This window comes from Camelus bactrianus, chromosome 1 (genome assembly GCF_048773025.1).
Source record: "Camelus bactrianus isolate YW-2024 breed Bactrian camel chromosome 1, ASM4877302v1, whole genome shotgun sequence".
NCBI classification, from domain to species: domain Eukaryota; kingdom Metazoa; phylum Chordata; class Mammalia; order Artiodactyla; family Camelidae; genus Camelus; species Camelus bactrianus.
The window spans coordinates 77,250,405-77,271,955 of record NC_133539.1 but is presented as its reverse complement, the minus strand read 5'-3'; the positions used below and the strand labels follow the sequence as shown (position 1 = coordinate 77,271,955).

The following is a 21,551-nucleotide window of genomic DNA, read 5'->3' as shown; positions in this document are numbered from 1 at the left end:
AGCTCCTTTATTTGATCTAAAATTCTTCCTGGACTGTGAATATGTCTTATTTTCATATCTTCTCTGCTACATCGCCTGGTAGCTTGCACACGTCGGGGCTCAGCCCACCTCAGGCCCATTGATGAGAGCTCCACTATCATGACCTAATTATCTCTGAAAGGTCCTACCTCCTAATACCATCACATGGAAGGTCAGGATGCTAACATATGAATTTGGGGGAACACAAGCATTCAGCAGCAAGCCTATGAGTACAGTACTTTTGACACACTTAAAATCCCTAATGTAGGTAAAAGCTACACATTATTCAGGAGTTTTTATATATTATTCATTTGAAATTAAAATTTATATAATTTTAACTGAAGTTCTTAGAAGAAAATATTTCTCTTGGCCAAGAAGACTCAATAAAGAAAATTTAAGAATGCACATGTTGGCCTCAAATGTGGCAAATGCTAAGATTTTTTCATATGAAAAGTAGAAACAAATTTAAATGATTTGTATGATTTTATGAGGCATTCCCTAACCTGTCCCCAGAGAGCAACTACAGATAAAAGTAACTCTTGTCCCGGCTGGCCAAAGGGTCATCATGTGTGCTGGCCAGCTTCTGGTGATCTCCATATCCTAAGTTAACCACCACAAATTCTGGGCTTCTTGCCATCATGACTGCCTCCAAACACATTCTCTAATTTCCCTTACAAACACTGTGATGCCAAAAATACTGAGTATAATAACCTAAAGAGCAGTTTTGACTGCTCATAAATGAAGACCCCAATTTGTGGCACAGCCTAGAACTCACGCAACTTTAATGGTCCCTTCAACTTACCCCTTTTTCAAAGCCCATTCTCAAAATATAATCATTACAGCCAAATTTAGTGATTCTATACTGAAATGTGAAAAAGCATTTTGGTAAGACATATAGGGTTGGCAAAAAAAGAAAAAAATCAAATGAAACCATGGTGATACAAAAGTAGCAAGATCAAAACATAAAGCCTTGGGTTATTTTAAGTTTCAGCAGCTCAATTTAGCTCAATCAAAGCAGAAAAGGATGTAAAGTATAATAAAGAAACAGAAACCACAAATAACTGTTATAGAGTCTTCAGTGCACTGCTAAGAAGTATTTTTCTGTCCTTCTCAAGAATTTTGATGCTTTAGTTTAAAAGCAGTGTCTGTCAAATTCAGCATGAGCTATTGACATTTGGGGCTGGAGAATTCCTTGTCGTGGGGGCTGTCATGTGCATTGTCAGATGTCTTGCCACATCCCCGGTCTCTCTCCACTAGGTACCATAGCATCCCTCACCACTCTTACTCCAATGGTTGTAAAAACCAAAAGTGTCTCCAGGCAATGCCAGGTGTCCCTCAAGGGACAGAATCTTCCCCTGTTGAGAACCATCTTTAGAGTCAGGATGAAGATATGAAAAGAAATAAATATGGATTCAAAACTTTTAGCAGTAAAATTCTGACTGACAGAGATACTGGTTTCATAAGAAAAGCTGGGCTATTTCCTTATTAATTCTTTTAAGTGTTGGTTAACTACGTTCTGTGTGTCAGGCAGGCACTGGCTTGCACTTGCTCACGTTGACATTAATTGACCCCAGGAAGGACAATCAGGCCTTCTCAACACAGAACCCTTGTGTACACCCCTGCACAAAAGAACACAGGTTTGGACAGATGGATCTGACAGATTATTAAATTCCTGTTTCCTACAGCAGAGAAATTCTGAGAAAAAGGACAGATCCAATGCGAGCTGTGTCACCACGACTGCGTCACCGGCTGTGATCCTGGAGAAGCCACTTTACCTTCCAAGACTCAGTTCTCTCTATTTGTTGATGAATAAATCATTGAACAGTGAGTTTCAGTGGTTCATTGAGAATTAAATACACTATCTGTGTAACACCTGGTATATGGAAGATATTACCATTACTTTCCACTAATCATTTACCTACCATTTCCAGTATCCCTTTTCCCACAACCATTACTGTGGGGAATTGGGGACCAAGCATCTGTTATATTACCTCGTATCTTGAGTTCAAACCAACATGGACTGATGGCAAATCCTATACAGTGGTATACAGTTTATTTGATTTGGGTCACATAAATAAGGTCATTTGATTCCCTTAAAATTAAAAGTTGAGAATCCAACTGAACATGAAGAAACTGGATTTGAGGATCCTGTTATCTTTGCCACTTTCCTGGGCTATGAGTTCAGTTTTTCTATTTCGTCAACTAACATAAACATATCCCTATAGCTGACTCTAATTATTCAGTTTCTCACTTCAGTACAACCCACCTATAATCCTATTTAGCCATCTTTTGATGGAAACTATTGTAGCTGTCTTGTCTTGAGGGAAAAGTCCTCTTTCATCGTCGTTCTGATCTGGCATCCTTAGACTAATGTGTCATTAAACTCTGTGGGACACCTTTAAAACAATATTTTTCTTCCTCTTTAAAAAGCAACATATGTTCAGGATACCTGATTTTAAAAATACTAATAAACAAAGAGGATAAAATGTAAACCTTAAAAATTTTTCTGAGGCATCTCACCACGAATACACTAATAATATACAAGGCATGCATATTGGCAAATCAGACAGTATTGTGAGATACATAGCACAATGCCGTGTGAGCACACAGAAGGTTTCTGGTCCACATTTGGTTGATCATGAAGACTTCCTGGAAGAAGGGAGCCCTGAGGGATAAGAAGTTAGCTAATTAAAAGAACGACTATGTTGGAAAGAGGAGACCAGGCAGGGGAAGGTCCTGGCACGAACAAAAGCCTAGAGAGGAAGGAGCATGAGCTCCTAAGAAGTTCAGTGCACAGAAATGCGGAGCTGGGAGGCTGGGCATGGCGATGCTGGCGCTGGGACTTTGTAAGTGGTAAAGCTGGTGACGTAAACAGGAGAAAGCATATGTGAGACATTATCAACCACATCAAGCCATTTGGTGTTTCTCTCGAGAGCAACAAGAGCCACTGAGAACTTTGAACAGAAGTAAAGTATAAGCAGCTTTTTTTTTTCATAAAATGTATTTACTGTGGGGAATGGATTGGAGAGACGTATTTGTGGGGAATGGGTTGGACAGAAGCCACTCTGAAGCACGGCAGTGTTATTAAAAGGCTGTTGTTCTAACTTGGGAGAGAGATGAGGACAGCTAAACTAAGTAAAGTAATGGCACTGAAGCTGGAGAAATGTGGATGAGCATAGGAGATATTTAAGAGGTAAAACTGAGTTTTAAAAGAATGGTGATTACTTTGATATTAGTGCTGAGAGAAAAAAAAAAGAGAGCCAAAAATATTGCCCATAAAGACTTCTGACTTAAATGGTTGGGTCAAATGACTTCACAGAATCTCCATTTCCAAATACCTAACAAATTGAAGCAGATGAGTAAAACTCATTTCATATTGTCACCTGCACTTTCTCTCTCTCTCACTATATGTACATACAGTATGATTATATGTTGTGTCCAAGTATATTTCAATATATGTGGAAATACACAAATGCATATACATAAATAGCAGGCAAGGGAAGGAGAATAGCCCAATACTATAAAACTCCAAAAGCAGAGAGAAAAACCAAAATGCCTGCAGTAGAACAAAGAGGCAAACCCAGAAAGGCTCCTATCCTGACCCCAGACTCTGACACATGCCAGTCAGAGAGGTAGGATCAATAATGATAATTCTCACCATTGTCTCCAGCTCCGGAAGGAGGCCACCCAGTGAGTAATCTGAAGTGAATGCTGAGGGGCCTCCACAGACATAGAACATGCCTCTCGACAAAGTACCACAGAGCCCTGAAGAGCACATTTAAGAAACCGCAGGCAGCATCCCAGACCTGGGTTATTTGAACTAAGCACAGCTTTGCAGGCCCCCAAGGCCCTGAGCCTGTCCTCGTGCCCTCAGGTGTGGACAGAACACAAACACCCCGCACTCACTGGAGCTTCTTGGTTATGTGATGATGGGTACACGTTTTATACATAGTGAGATAGTCAGTCAAGAACCTCCCTAACCAGTAACACAGCCAAGGAAAGACCTGGAAAGAGCCGTGGAGGATGCAAAATATGGAGCAGCACACTTGCAAATGGACTGGAGCAAAGAAACAAAAAGACAGAACTTGGAAAAAAAATTTTTTAAGCCTAAAACAAAACCACAGAACTCAAAAAAATATATATAACCCTCAGAACAAAAGAGATTCCTTGAAAGGACTTTGAGCCACACAACAATAAACATTTCTATCAGATCACCACTCAGGGTACAGTTGTAAACAGAAGGACATGCACGGGGAAGTTGCAGTCCTTCAGAAATAAAATTACTTGTTTACAGGAAAACAAATAACTAACTACATTTGAAACAGCAAGGAAGAGAAAAGTCAATTAACTGACTTAGAGACACGTCTTGATGTAAACACATGGCAAACACAGATGTGAAAGACGGCATTTAAAGCGATCAAAGTGAAACTAATAAACTTGAAGAACAAAGATTCTCCAGCATGGGTATTGTTGGTAACTCTAAACAGGAAACGCCACAAGTGGCACAGAGAAGACATCTTAAAATGTAACACAAGACAGTTTTGCAGAAAGGAAGAAGAGAAGAGAAGGAGAAGAAACGAAAAAATAAACAAAAATACGTAGAACCAGCTCCCTCAGGTAATATCTAGGTATTCTAAATATACTACCTCGGTATGAAATAAATGCTGTTATTACCCCCGTTTTCAGATGTCAAAACTGAAGCACAGAGTGAGAAATAATTTGTCCCGGGTCACAAAGGAAGGGGCAGGGCCAGAATTTAAACATTGGTAGTCCAATGTTAGAGAGTAAAAGAACACACGTTCCAGAAAGATCGGAAACAACAAGTGAACCATCATTTGAATGCTTGAGGCAAAAGAAAGAAAATTTTAAATTTTCCCTGTTGTCTGAATTATTCTAATGATTCTTTAAATAGGAATGCATTTTTTTCTATAATCTGAGATCTCAAATGAGTCACGACAGCACACCATCCCCCCCACACCGCCCCGCCCTCTCTGCTTTTTCACTTAGAAGATCAGAGGCAGATTTCCCAATATGAAAAGGAGACATTTTTGAAGGATGTCTGGGATTTTATAAATTATTCCCTAACCACCCCCAACAGTGACTATGGATGAAACATCACCCTCCAGTGAAGCTCAAAGTCCACAAACCTCAGCTACCTATTTAGAGCTTCTGAGCAGATTAGTAATCTTCACGTTTAAACCTGAGCAGACAACTGAGGATTAATAGAGAACTGAAGAAAGCTGCTTTTGTGAGAGAAAAATAGCAGGAAAATAAACAAAACCCGGACGAGCCAGATTATACAAAGAAGAAAATGTTCAAAACCTACTATTACTATCATAAGGGAAATATGATTCACAAAACAGGAATGTTTTCCGATTTCAAAATTATTATGAACCCACATAACTCACCACCATATAGTAATGATACAGGACAGACAAAACCCATAATTTTGAGAAAAGATCAGGCAATCCCAATTGAAGAATATTCTACAAAATATCTGATCAATAAACCTCAGAACTGTTAAGGTTAAAAAAAACCAGGAAAGTGAGAAACTGTCACAGACCAGAGGAGGCTAAGGATAACCAAATGTAATGTGATATCCAGGATGGGACCCTTCAACTGACAACGGACATGAAGAAAAGAATAGTGAATTCTGGATAAGCTGTAGAGTGTAGTTATTAGTCATATACTAATGTTGGTTCTTTAGTTGTGACAAATGTACCATTGTAATGTAAGATTTTAACAACAGAGGAATCTGGGTGAGGAGGATACAGGACCTCTCTGTACTGTCTGAAATTTTCTTCCTGTGACTCTAAAACTTCTAAAATAAAACGTTTATGGGAAAAAAGATGAATGTCTGCTATGATGTTCACCTTGTTGAAGATGGTTATTTCTCACGGGGTAGGAGATTCGCATCTTATGCTTTTTTTTCTATCTCTTTTTTAAAATATTTTTTACTTTCATTTATTATCTTATTGTATAAATTCTTTATAATAATCATATATTTTTTTCAAAGCCATAATCTAGTTTTCCTTTAAAACAAAACTCAACAGTTACGACGCCCAGGTTTCTGGCTTGGAATTCTAGACGTTACAATGGTTAGCATTATTGCAGTCATACAACAAAACTAACCACCCTAAACTCAGCGGCCTACAGTGAGCATTTATTTTTCCGAGGTTTCATCAGTTGACTCTAACCGGGTGGGCTGAGCTCCAGGCAGCAGGTTAAGTTCAGGTACACTCCCTGTGTCTCTCGTTCTCCTTGGACCAGTATCTACCTATTAGCTTTTCTTATGGCAACTGGTCAAGACCTCAAGAGGATGAGAAGAAGCAGAGGTTACCCCTCAAAGCCACGGCCCCAAACCGGCCACTTTCACTTCACCAACCTCCCACTGGCCTTCACCAATCACGTGGCCAAGCTCAGCACTGATCGGGCAGGGAAATATATTCCACCCACTGTCGTAGGTCGCACCACAAAGTCACATGGAAAAGAACATGGGGGCATAATTATAATACGGAAAAGCCGAACTGCGGTGACTCAATCTATCTTAGTGATGTCACTTAGTGAGAGAAGAACAAAGTCACCCCCTACCTGGGTTTTTAGACCAAACAGGCATCAAACAATTGACTCTGTCCCTTACATGGGATCAAGAGTAGGAACCTGGGTGGTCAGCACCCCTAGAAGCATTAGCCCACTCCCCGAGCAGGTCCACCCACTTTCTTCCTCTGGGAGTGGTGATGAGTGTTCAGATTCTTCCTCCCTCTGCTGTTACAACAGAGCTTAACAAGTGGTAGAGCTCCACCTCGAATCTTCCCATCAACAAGCATTTTTAAGTTGCTAAATAGCTGTGGCTCTCTCCACATAGGCCCTGATCACTTCTTTCCCTTGTTTTCCCAAACATAACCCTTCTTTTCACTTTCCAAAAGCATTTGGTGAGGATTTTCATCTCAAGCTGATAACTATACTCTCTGAATGGTAGTTAATGAATCAAAGCCGACCTCAGTTACTTCCCAACCACACCACTGTGGGAACATCAGTGAGTATCTCTAAGCTTCTACTTCCCATTCTGTAAATTGATTTTTGGTTTTTTTTGAGAGGGGAGGTAATTAGCTTTTTTATTTATTTATTTAGATGGAGGTACTTGGGATTGAACCCGTGACCTTGTACATGCCAAGCACACACTTTACCCCAGAGCTATATCCTCTCCCTTCCCATTCTGTAAAATGGAATAACACAGGCCCTTCCTCCCTCAAATGATTGTTTTGAAAATGGATACATTAATTTACCTGTAAACATTTTAGAATCTCTAAATTGCTTTACAACTACGATTTGTTCTAATTTAATTAAAAATTAATCTGAGTCAGTTTATATGTTCCAAGAATTATTATAAAAACTTGATGATCTGACCAAAGGGTTAGAGAGAGGTAGGTTTTCTTTTCTTCTCCTGTTAAACATAATGAACTGCAGAATTCAGTCTCATCAATTTCTTTTGCCTTTTCTGACAGCTAATGCCATTGGCAGACATCCAGTAGGAACAAGTTTTCCGGCTTTGCCCACAGGAAGCCTGTGACATTATTCTTGGGGTAAATTATTCAGCTTCTGGTTAGTTGCTGTGGAAATTAATAAACAGAAGCATACGGCTAATAACTTAATTTAATGTTTTACTGCTTCACACCTAATGTTCTACTTTTATTTATTAATAGGTATTTTGCATTTTAAATAAAGAAATGTCTTCACTCTCACTATTCATTATTCACTTAGTATTAGTTAAACTGAAGGTTAGATGTGACAGGAATGAAATTTTCTAAATAATAGTATGGGCAAAACATCCCATTAATATCATTGCATTAACTCCACAAGTGGATGTTTGTTACAGTCTAGTTATGTGGCTTGGCTTTGGATTGGTTTTGTGTACAAATTGTAGTTTTAATTAAATCAAAGGAGCTGCTACTTATGCTTTATTTATGGATTTTTTTTATGCCAGAATAAAACAAAAATAAGTTTCAGTACTAATAAAATATAAAAACTACACTTCTTTCATCTATAATTTATATATTGGTAACTGTAATAAGAATGCATTAGTATTTTTCAATGCCCAGATAATGATGAATAGCTACTTGATTTTTTTTTTAACTGTAAAATGAAAAAGTAAATAAAACTCTTAATGGCAAATGTAAGACTGGATGATCTGCATAATGTACATCTTGCTAAATAGAACTCGTGCCATTCACATATGAGAGCTGCAGATGGGGGTAGGCGTTCTGTTTGATATTTTCAGAGAAAAAAAAGGAAGAAAAAGATTTTTTCCCCCCAAAGGGTATTAATTCTCAGTTAGTGAAGTCTTGAAAATAACCCTCCATAACCCAAACACCACAATTAAAGGGATCAGCAGAAATGTAAACCAAGGCAGAACAAAAGACCTAAAAGGAGGAGGGTGAGCCCAGTGGACCACCGAGGGCTCAGATGGAGACAGGCTTTTCACAACTCTTACCACGATTACCATAGGCCACTGACATGAAGCCACAGAATGTAACCACTAAGCAACGAATGAGGTGTATATATGTACATTTCTGTTTCCCTTCCGGTTGTCAGTTTCGCAAATGTTTTCTCTGCAAGAAAAGAAAAACCACAGCGAGAAAATGTAACTGCAATGCAGGATAGAAAGATTGAGAACTAGGGCTGGAGAGTTCCATCACCTGTGTAAATACTAGCTCCACCCACCTATTAGCTCTGTGGCCTTGTGCAAGCTACACACCTTCTCTGTTTCAGCCTCTGCAAGTAGACAAGTGTTTGTCACTAGCAGCATCCTGTGGGTTGCTGCAAGGATTAAAAGACAAGACACTGAAGCACTTTTTCGTAAAGGGCTAAAATATGATCCTAAAGATTTCAGTTTTAGCATTTGATTTATTTTGAGCATCATTATCTCCAGACAATTCAAATTCTAAGTGTTTTGTGGGCCCATACAAATCACTGGTGAAACGTATGTTTTGACATCATCTGTATGGTTTGGATTAATATAGGCAGGATTTTAGAAGCACAGATTTTCACTCTGAGATATGGGTAATTTGGTTTCTAAATCACTTATGTTCAATGAGTAATTGCCACAACTTTTCTTATTGGTTCAGTCAGCACAGTCTCTCTGACGTATTAATTTGTTCTTCACTCTGGCCATTTACAACCCAGCGTTAGGGTCCATTCAGCACAAGAGCTGTAAAGAATAACAGGAAAGCACAAAATCTTGCATGTCTGGCAAAACCCCTGGTTTGGCCAAAATCGTCAACATGAGGTAAGCCATCTGAGAGAGTATTTAATTGAAAGGCAAATTTGAAACCTGGAAATTAACATTAGCTCACAAGGAAAGATATTGTTGCTTCTGTGCTTTTGGTTTTTAGATGATCCAGCCAATCTCAGTCAATTCTTGGTTTAAGGTGTAGAGCTGAAATATCCTGGAATATTCCTGATATATTATACATTGATCCATTACCACGGGTTTTGTTTTTCCTCAGGAGTCATTGGGATTACTGCCTGGATTCCAAAATTGCAGTTTGATTTATGCTATCCAATTTACTTAATCCCCACTTGTATGCATGCACTATAATTCCCATCTGGGTACACACAGCCCATCGGAAGCAGACAAGTAATTCCATTTAACAGCTGTTAAATAGGAGAATCCACAGGTAGCTTTCATTCAAATGTTAATTGCTCTCAGTGCTTTCCTCATAAACCCACCCTGAAGCCAGGTACTTGAAGCGCTATTGAGAGGAGATACAAAAGAAAGATGAGTTAACGGCATCCTGACAGAAGCAGAGGATGGATTCCGTCTTAGGGCTGAATGTGTCTCAACTCTGGAACCTATACCAGCATGGAAATCAGATAGTGAGGTGTGTTTGTGACGCCGTAGTTGTTTCCCAGATGGTAAAGAGTTTGCAAAAAGACTCCTAGAGCCTAATGGTGAGTCAGTCAGAAAACATTTGCTAATTCAATTTGTAAAAAGAGGATGGAAGGAGTCAATTGGTAAATCGTCCAACTGTAAAACTGTACTGAGCCTGTTGTCAGTTCTTTAGGGATACACCAAGTAAATTAAGAGTGGATTTGGAACTAAATAAAGGAACGTGGCAATTTTACTGGAGCCAGACATTTTGAATGGTGCATGGATAATCACTTTGTACATAGCTTTTCAGCAAAGTGCCTGTGAGGGATACTGGATTATCTTTTATCAGCAACTGTTTACAGAAAATGAGTAGCCTAACAGGGAAAGAATCAATAGCATGATTTGGAGTGAGTCCGTTTTGCCACTCTGGACTTCACTTTCTTCCTCTGTAGATGAAAGGATTAAACTAAATGGGTCTCTGAGGTCCCACCATGATTCAACTCTTGGGTTTCCAGTATTTGACTATTTCTGGGGTCACTACAAAAACAGCAATCAAGTACTCTTATTCAGATGCAATAAATGCCAAGCTCTAACTTAACAGTCTAGATAAATAACCATGATTATCTGCAAGGATTACTTAATCCCTTTTGTCTATCCAAACTCAACTATCCAAATCCATTTGTGTGGTCATTTCATTACATTTATTAAGTATTACTAAGTACTTACTATGTGCCAAATACTCTTGAGTTGCAAAAGTACACACAAAAACTAATGGCTGGTAATTATAGATTTAATTCAATTTTTATTTTTCATGCTAATGTACAAGATTTCTCTCACATTTCCACTTCCATTCATTTACTCTATTAGCTACTCTTACTTACTGCTCCTATCTTCACTCATATTTTTTGTCATCACCCTATTCTAAAAACCTTCCTCAATCTCTGCAAGTGCACCCTCTGGGCATTCCTTGGTGCTATGCTACCAGGGGAAGATGAGGAACCCCTGGAGAAAAAGTCAACCTTAGAAGCTCTGTCACAAAAGATCGTAAGAAGCCAAAGTGCTAACACACATTCCATTGGTTCTTGCTCCCATCTCCTCATATATAACTTCATATTGCTACAAATGACTCCTCAAATACATTAGAGGGGCCCCAGGAGATGTTTCACATGTGCTCACAAACCAGTCCAAACTCACCTGATGCCTCTGCTGCTCCACTGGGTACCACAGTTCTTGCTGGGAACCACCATGCCCTTTCCTCCCATGTAAATCCCCTCATGAGTACAGCTACTAGTATCTTCTCCCACCATAAGTGGTGCTCTGGGACCCAGGAGATATCAAAGCAACATGGCTTTCTATTACAGTGTTTCTCAAAAGAGCCAGTCCACAAACTGTTGGTTATGAAGAATAAGGAGGTCCTGCCAGAATGCAAATGAACATCCTTGCTCCTTCATCAAGAACATGTAACTATCATCAAAAGAAAAATGTCAGCTAAACTAAACAGTGTGCTCATTGACATGGTCGATTTAGGTTATGATTCAAGCTCCTGATCTCATCACAGACCGATTTATAAACTGGCTCCAGTCCACGGACTGCACTTTGCCCATCGCTGCTCTATTGTGCAGGGAGGAAGAACAATGCCTCTCCCGCCTGTGATCTTCAACATTTTACAGGGTATCAGGTAGTAAGCCTGATGCCCCAGTGCTTCAAGAGTTTTCAGGGAAAGAGCCCTTTTATATTTATTCAAGTGAGAGTCACACTTGAGTCCAGTAAGAGGTGGCACTGGGATAGTGTCGAACCCCATGCTCTCCTCACCACCAGCTCACTCCCTCAATCACTAAAGTCTTCTTCTCAATGAGCTTCTCATGCCAGCTTCTTTCCTTCCTTATGATCAGGTCTCTGCCAAGAGGCTCCTTGATCTTCCTGTAAATGGACCTCTGACAAGTCCGTCTCATCAGATCACCAGATATGTCATCCCACTTGGGACACAAACCTGTAAGCAGACTGGAACTCAAGCTTGATTCATTCTCAGTGTTCTTATTCATGGGTTCACCATTTATTAAGCGGTAAGTGCTAAGTAGCATGATGGGGTACAGAAGTGGGTAGGGCATGGCATTCACCATGAGGGACTAGGAAAATAGTTTCGGATAAGATATGCATACAAATGCGTACAGTATTACATTTATTCCAGTAAGTGTAATGAGACAAGTATAAAATGTTTATAGGAGACAGATGTGTTCTGAGTTCAATCCCCAGTATCGCCATTAAAAATAAATAAATAAACCTAATTACCTCTCCCCCCAAAAAAAGATTTAAAAAAAGGAAAAAAAAAAAAAAAGAATAAACAGATCGACCTGATAAAAAGAGAATAAAAATATTTGAGAAAGAAGCTACATTTAAAGTAAGTTTTAAGGCACGTTTATGATTTCTGATCAGGCAGAAAGGTTAATGCAGAGGTAGCAGGAAGGGGGCTGTGACACTACTGGATGTTTCTGTTTGTGTTCTCCTGTACTCACTCCATGCCAGGCGAAACCTGAACTCATTGATAATTGCTCACACTCTGGTCTTTACTGACTGCATAAAATAATAACGGCAAATGGTTCAAGGATCCTACTGTATCCACTGCAATTTTTTTTATCATAATCTTAGCTCACACCGTATAAACATTAAAAAGGGGAACAGAGTGATTTTTTTCTGGTGTTCTGTTAGACCAACACCTTGAGGATGTGAATAAAAGGACAACGATGGATCTAAATGGTTTGAAAGTTAATTTCATAGCAACTGTATTTGTGCAAGATGGTGTTTATTATCTTGGGAGGCCTTACAATTATTTGAAAGCACTTCTCCTTAAGTCAGAGCAAACTTATACCATCAGTAATTTCCTTGCATTTCTTCCCTACTAAACTTTAATTGCTTCCTGTGTTCCCAGTTAGGTTGATTTGGATTTCATTAATGCACTGTCTAAAAGCTTTAGTTTATAAAAATGAACAATTTGATGAAGAATGGCAATTAGGAGTTGTTTCTTTAAAAGCAATTTCAGTCAACTGAATGCAAACCACTAGGTCTTTGGGATTCCATTTTGAGGCTTTTGCTTCCTTTTATAGTTCATGTGAATCAAATTTCCCATTGGTGTCTGAAAGATAAACAGTAGTAATAACTCACCAAAAAATGGCCTCCCATTTCTTGTGATAAGATGTTTACACATATGAACACATGAAAAATGACTTCTCTCACATCATATAATAAAAGATAATGAAAAAACACAGATTTCTTCTGTATAGCACAGGGAACTATGTTCAAAGTCTTGTAATAATCTTTAATGAAAAAGAATATGAAAATGAATATATGTATGTATATGCATGACTGGGACATTGTGCTGTACACCAGAAATTGACACATTGTAACTGACTGTACCTCAATTAAAAAAAAAAAAGATAATGGTTTCCCATGGGCTGGTAAGAGATTCCACGGACTGAGCACCAGGGAATACGTTGTCCCAGACTTGCCTCTTAAAAGAAACTCTATTTTGCCTAAAAAGAAAGAATTAATAAATACAGATCCTTCATGGTCAGTACAGGGAAGGAAAATTATTGGACAGACACCTGGACTACATGGGTCTGCTGTCCCCTGGATCCCCTTCTCCCCTGGGGACTCATTCATTTCCACTGCAGTTATCCTCAGAGGGAATGAGGATTCCCCATCACGATGCCCATACCTTGCTCCTCCTGCACTGCTAAGGCATCTGGAACACTTAAATGAGACTTATGGGAGGTCGGGGAATAACAAAAGGAAACAGTGTGGAGAATGTTGGCTTTAGATCACCTGGCTTGCAAGGCATAGCTTACTCTCATGTTCTCAGGCCACGTGTGTCCTTGCACGACCTCAAGGAAAGGGGGATTCTGTCTAAATCCCTCTCTTCCCAGTAGAAGGGTGAAAATACAGAAAGACTCCATCTTTCACTGATCAGCAGGAAGTACAGTCAACAGATGCCTTAAAGTGGAAGCTGAGGGAGTGAGTTTAACCCTTCTCTTTCACCCACCAGCACAGCAGTCCTCAAGCTTCAGTCACTTCAGCAAGGAGGAGACTACCAAGAATGAGTTTTGCCCTCCCACTGCCCTTGTTTCTGGTACCAGGGATCCTCAACGTGCACTGATATTGTTGTATTTTTAATGTGTCGATCTGTCAGTTCAAATGTGTTGTACACGATGTTTGTGGCCTTGGCTGACACGAAGCTGTTCTGTGAGGTTTGCTTATCAACTAATTTGACTTAGTGATCAAACTGGGCAGTACTTTTCGCACTTTGGACTTCAAAATTTTTTTATTATGCATTATATCAAATTTACCACTGCATGAGTGGAAATTAAACTTTATGTAGTTTTTATATGTTGTAGTATTTCTTCAAATAAATCTCTCCTATAAGTTAAAAAAATGCATATAGCATAATCTCCATATGTCTTGATTTCCTTATCTGTAAAGTGGAGCTAGTAACCGCATCTGCCTCATAGGGTTGTTGTGAAAGTTAAAATATACATGAAGTATTTAGGACAGTGCTAGGCATACACTAAGTGCTCCAAAATGTTTCATAGCTTATTGTTATTAGCTATAAAATAAGATAAGGCTAGATCAATTTTTCTCCAAGCTTGGTGAGAAAAATGTCTACTGTCTTATTATCCTCTTCACAGACTGACTTTGCAGATGACATGATACTATATATAGAAAATCCTAAAGATGCTACCGGAAAACTACCAGAGCTCATCAATGAATGTGGTAAAGTTTCAGGATACAAAATTAATGTACAGAAATCAACTGCATTTCTATACACTAATAATGAAATAGCAGATAAAGAAATTAAGGGGAAAATCCCATTTACCATCGCATCAAAAAAATAAAATACTCAGGAATAAACCTACCTAAGGAGGCATAGGACCCATACTCCAAAAACTAAGACACTGATAAAAGAAACTGAAGACAACACAAACAGATGGAAAGATGTACTGTGTTCTTGGATTGGAAGAATCAATATTGTTAAAATGGCCATACTATCCAAGGTAATATGCAGAATCAATGTAATCCCCATCAAATTACCAATGACATTTTTCAAAGAACTGGAACAAAAAAATGTTAAAATTTGTATGGAAACACAAAAGACCCCAAATAGCAAAACAATCTTGAGAGAAGAACAATGCTGGGGGAATCACACTCCCTGACTTCAGACTATACAATAAAGCTACAGTAATCAAAACAGTACGGTACTGGCACAAAAAAAAGAGTCACACAGATCAATGGAACAGGATAGAAAGTCCAGAAATAAATCCACACACTTATGATCAATTAAGCTACAACAAAGGGGGCAAGGATATACAATGGACAAAAGGCAGCTTCTTCAAAAAGTGGTGCTGGGAAAACTGGACAGCTACTCTGTAACACCATATACGAAAATAAACTCAAACTGAGTTAAAAGACCTAAATGGAAGACAAGATACTATAAAACTCTAAGAAGAAAACATAGATAGAATACTCTTTGACATAAATTGCAGCCTTATTTTTTGCATGTCTCCTAAACCAAAGGAAACAAAAGCAAAAACAAATAAATGGGACCTAATTAAACTTAAAAGCTTTTGCACAGCAAAGGAAACCATAAACAAAACAAAAAGACAACCTACAGAATGGGAAAAATATTTGCAAATGATGTAACTCACAAGGGACTAATATCCAAAATATACAAACAGCTCAAACAGTTTAATATTAAAAAAACAAAAACAAAAAACAAGCAACCCAATCAAATGGCAGAAGACCTAAACAGAAATTTCTCCAAAGAAGATATCCACATGGCCAACAGGCACATGAAAAGATGCTCAATATCGCTGATTATTAGAGAAATGCAAATCAAAACTACAATGAGGTATCATCTTATACCAGTCAGAATGGCCGTGATTAAAAAGTCTACAAATAATAAATGCGAGAGAGGGTGTGCAGAAAAAGGAACCCTCCTACACTGTTGGTGGGAATGTAAATTGTTGCAGTCACTACAGAAGACAGTATGAAGGCTGCTTAAAAAACTAAAAACAGAGTTGCCATATGATCCAACAATCCCACTCCTGGACATATATCCAGAGAAAACTCTAACTCAAAAAGATACATGCACCCCAATGTTCATAGCAGCACTATCTGCAGTAGCCAAGACATGGAAACAACCTAAATGACCATCAGTAGATGACTGGGTAAGAAGATGTGGTATGTATGTGTGTGCATGTGTGTATATACATATGTGTATATATACATATGTAAACACATACATAATGGAATATTACTCAGCCATAAAAAGAATGAAATAATACCACTTGCAGCAACATGAATGGACCTAGAGATTATCACATTAAGTGAGGTAAATCAGAGAAAGACTAATATCATATAATATCACTTATATGTGAAATTTTTTTTAAAAGATACAAATTTTATTGATAAACCAGAAGTATACTCACATAGAAAACAAACTGTGGTTTACCAAAGGGGAATGTGTGGGGGAGGGATAAATCAGGAGTTGGGGATTAACAGATACATATTTCTATATATAAAATAGATAAACAATAAGGACCTACCTACTGTATAGCACAGGGAAATATATTCAATATCTGGTAATAAGCTATGGAAAAATAATATGAAATATATATGTATGTATAAGTGAATCGCCTTGCTGTATACCTGAAACTAACATTATAAATCAACCACACTTCAATAAAAAATAAAATCTTTTAAAAAGTCGAAGCTGAGGGAGTGAGTTTAACTCTTCTCTTTCACCCAATAGCACAGCAGTCCTCAAACTTCAGTGATCACAAGGACTGTTAGAGAGATAAGTAAAAATGAGAATCTACAGAAAGTTTGACTCAGTAGGACTGAGTGGTGCTTATAAATTTGTATTTAACAGATATCCTAGGAGACCTTAATGCCAGTTCTTTGGGTCACACATTGATAAACTCTATACTAGAGACTTTACTATGACTTTTCCAGATACTTTCTGGTTGTTGTCTCTAGGAATGACCTCCAGGGAAGGTCAGACCTTATCCCCCAAGTCTCAGCATAGTCTTGAGGTTTCAAAGGCTTAACTGAGCATAACAATCCTTTCAGAATGGTACTCAATTGCATTTATATGAGACAGACCTAGAATAACGCAGGTCCCTCTATACAGGACCTGCCACTACCTTTCACCGGGACCTTGAAAAAGGCACTTACCTGCTACCTTCCTAAAATGAGAAGATTTGGCCAGATCTATAGTGCAGATATTTACTCCTTTCATATTTTAAAACTTTCACAAACTATCTTCTCCACAGGATTGCCAATAGCCTTCACATTCTAATGATTAGGAAAGTATTGTCAAATCACTCTTAAGATTTCAGGAACACTTTAAAATAACTCCATTTGACGCTATTCAAAATAGCATCTAAATTGGTTTGAAAACTAGTGAGAAATAGTGAACGTGAGACATTAAGAAAGCGACTGGTGTCTACATGGAACTGCAGACGTCACACCACAACCCTGAGAGTCCCCTGAGAGCCACAGGCTGCAGCACGGAAACCACAGGACTAGATGCTCTTTAAGGATCCCTTTATTCCAACTTACTGAGATGCTAAGACTGGGATTATTAATAGGAAATATATTGGTAAATTAATTAAGTTACTAATTAAATATTGACAAATATTAATTTTTAATTAAAAATTTTAGTATGTAACCCGATTTCCTTCTTATTTCTTCTTTCAACATGTTAAAAGCTGGCTGAGAATGGAACGACTTTCTCAAGATGCAAACCACTCTGCTGTAAGAAGAGGCCTTTAGGACAGGGGTAAATAGAACTGTGAAATTAACTCGGTCAGGTTAATTTAAATTCAACTCTGGCCATACTCGTTGTTCCAACTGGCTTGTGCCTATAACAACAAGCCTACCTGTATCTGAAGTGTTAGAGTGGCATTCCAAGCGCCTCTCTGTTTTTCATGGCTGTTTCTGGGAACTACAAGGGGTCAAGTGGCCCAATATCATCTCCATCACAATCTGATTAGTCTCAGCCTGGGGAGGGGGTGTATGTTTGTCTATCAATATAGAGACTAACAATCGGACAAATTAGTCCATTCAGTCAGAAGGCCGTTCAACTATGTTTAAACTTATTTTTATCATAATGTAAGCAAACACCTGGATAGAACTTTTTCTTTTTTCCTAAACTGTGGGTGTTAGTAGAAAATCTGACTCCCATGCTGCGGTCTCCTTAAGAGCCTTGAGCACTTGTCATTCAACATGCCGATTCTGGTGCCTTTCAGAGCATTTGCACACAGCAGGTGCCTCACAAATTTGCAACAAGTGAATGATGAATAAATGAACGTAGGAACGAACCAGTACAGGTAAACGGATGCTTTTTCTCTCAGTTTACTTTGTTTCATTGAACAGATATGTACACTGTCTAAGTCTTTACCATTCCCATGCTTTGGTCTTAAATACGTTTAGTGACCAGGAGATTTTACCAGTGCTAAGTACATATCTCATTATCAGTGACTGTTTTACCTGCTGAAAGAATTCAGCTCCATGTTCTCTATACACAAATGCAAGTCTGTTCAATTTTACTCCCACGAAGCTGAACAGAAGGTTGATTTATTTAAGAGCAATCCACTGAAAACCAACAATTCAAGGTGCAATGAAGGACCTAAAAGGAGCATTCAGATTCAAGCTCTGTCTGGAAGATCTTAAAATGGCATGGGAGAGAAAAACCTGATATGGAGACACCTAATAAACAGACTGGTAATAAATGCTACAGAAAAAGTACAGGTAATGTATTATGAGAAGTAACTATATCAGCTATAATTACCCTTAACTGGATTTGCATAAAGACTCAGAGAAAATGCCTAAGAAATTCTAGCCAATTTCAGTGCCTATGTCATCTGTTCTTTGTGAGCAAAAGTTTCCATTGACTTTAATGCTAAATAGATGATCCACATTTTATTCACAAATCTCTACTATTTAATTATAATACGTAAGTATATAATTAAATATTCATACCCAAATCCAAGAATCCAAACAAGTGTCTTTGCCTGAAATTGCAAGCCCTTAAATTTGTATTTACCTGCCCACCTACCAAGATTCCCAATGGAACAATTTGGATTTAAGCCACCACTGATATCCAAACGTTAGACGTGGTCTTGGTAAATCCAATGCAGTAGTGACTACTTCTCAAGAGTGCACCTGAAACCCATGCTGTTTGTATTGGTAGTCATTTGAGTCCTTAATTATAGGTGATAGCATCTAAAGACCTCTTATTCTCAAAGTTGAAACAGTTTGTAGCACTTAGAGCCAGATCAATTACTTGGTATAGCTTTTCATCGTGCTTTTTAAGTTTTGATCTCTATGTTATGTTTGAAGGACACAGAACAATTTATTTTTCTAAGTATCACCAGCATTTTGTAAAGTTAAATTTTTAAGGGGAAGAATTACGTATGACATAACATCTACTAAAATGCACCTGTTACCTCTCAAGTTGAAAGATTAAAGGATTTAGATAAACATGGAGAGGTAAGAATAATACCAGAATCTAGCACCACTGCCATTTTTGTATAAAAATGACTGATATCAATTTACATCTCATATTGGATACACAAAATGTTGTCAAGCCTGATTAGTACTAAAACAGACATCTTTTTCAGTTTAATAATGTGGATTCCAATTACTTTGCCTCCTATGATTAAGGAGAAAACACAAAATATTTGATAATTACTAGATGAGATTGTGACAAATGTATTTAGTGGCCTGAAGTTTTCCAAAGAAAGTTCAAACTATTCAATGATTCCCTGAAATCAAACAATATGTTCACCTTATCCAGAGGTGCACTCAGTCTTTAGGGATCTGAAGCTTGTACAATTTGGAGTTCCTTTCGGTTAAAGAACACAAAAGGACTAACACAAAATCAAGTTCAGCAACTTGAAAGGTGCAGGTCAAGTGAGAGAACCTGAAGTATGAGCACCCCAGCTTCATGGTGAGCCCCTCCAACCGAAACTTACAATGCATATTCCAATATGCTTGGCATTAAAGGCTCGCCATACCAAGGCTGGCTCAGTGCTCCGAGACGGCGCGCCCTTTGGAGATATGAGATGCTGTGTCTGCTGGCTGGCTGAGCTAGACTAGTTCAACCCAGTGTGTGTAGCTGTCTCCAGTCTTCTACTGAGAAGTAGCAACTAAGAGCCATCTTTACAGGCAGACTGAGGGGATCTGAATCTTTGCTCTCCCCCTGCTTGTGTGATCAGGAGCAAATTATCAACCACTCCTCAGGCTGCTTCCTCATCCACAAAATGGGAATAACCACAATAAGAACACCTATTTCATAGAACTGTTAGATTAAAGCATGACTTAAAGCACATGAAATGTCTGACACAGTGTCTTAACACCTACCAAACAGATGTTGATCCTCACTAAAAAACAAGTGTATTGGTGGACTTTAAGTACAATGACAACATGATTATTCCTATGAATCATGCTTGATGACTTCTACAGAGTCTTCTTTGCTAGATGCTGCTGGTATGTGTGTACATGATATATACATATGACTAATGTATATTATAGTCATGTACATATGACTGAGCATAACATGACTAAAATTCTATGTAGAGTTTATCCTATTAGTAGATTCCAGGCTTAAACTTCAGAAGAGATGTAGTGAATTGTTAATTATATCCTTTCATTCTATCTGAAAAAAAGTTACAAAATTGTACAGATAGCTGTATATGTCACAGAAGCCTTAGATTTTTATTATTATCGAAATTAATAAATATCAGATTCAAGCTTTGATCTCTAGATACTTTGATCAATAAAAGTAAAACAAAAAAATTTTAATTATTCATTCATTTGGCCCTTCTTTAAATCCAGCTGACCTAAGTCTCCAAAACATTCTTTATAGATTGAGAGTAGAATTTCCCAAGTGGATTGATTTCTCAAGGAAATTAAATCAGTGTAGAAAAGAAGAAAGTTACTGAATTGTCCTGACTTTTTGATCAAAGATAAATAGATAAATGTTTTTCCACTTTTAGTTCCAGAGAATAAGGACGAAGTCCTTGTAACAAAAGGCTTGCCTGACTTTTAATACTGGAAGAGAAATAATCGAACAATATTCTCTCCTTTAAAATTCCCTTCCAAAGATTTTCTTCAAAGGCCATAGGGTTTTGATAGATTTCTTTTTTTCACTTGGCTAGTTCCACTAAGTTTCAAGTTCTTTTTCATTCACAAATTTAAGTATGTTAATCCGTATTTTATTCAATTTGAGTCAATTTGTATCTGAGAAACTGATGAAGAATCAGCCTAAGCATGCACAGTAAGTCTGTATCTGTATTCATACAGACACTACAGGTGGCCCTCCGTATCCACAGTTTCCACATCTGCAATTTCAACCAACTGCCGTTCAAAATATTTGGGAAAAAAAATCCCAGAAAGTTCCCAAGAGCAAAACTTGAATTTCCAAAACACCAGCAACTATTTACATAGCATTTCTATTGTATTTACCACCATTTTCACAGTACTTATATTGTATTCGGTATTAAAAGTTATCTAGAGATGAGTTAAAGTATGTAGGGAAGATGTTTGTGGGTTATTTCTAAACACTGTACTATTTTATGTAAGGGACTCGAAGTCTTGAGCACCC

The 21,551-nt window shown here is 38.0% G+C and overlaps 1 long non-coding RNA gene across 3 annotated transcripts in view; it reads right to left on the bottom strand.

Annotated features, from left to right (window-relative positions):
* Positions 1–21,551, bottom strand: part of LOC123614779 (uncharacterized) — an 873,628-nt gene that overhangs the window by 546,510 nt on the left and 305,567 nt on the right. The window lies entirely within an intron of this gene.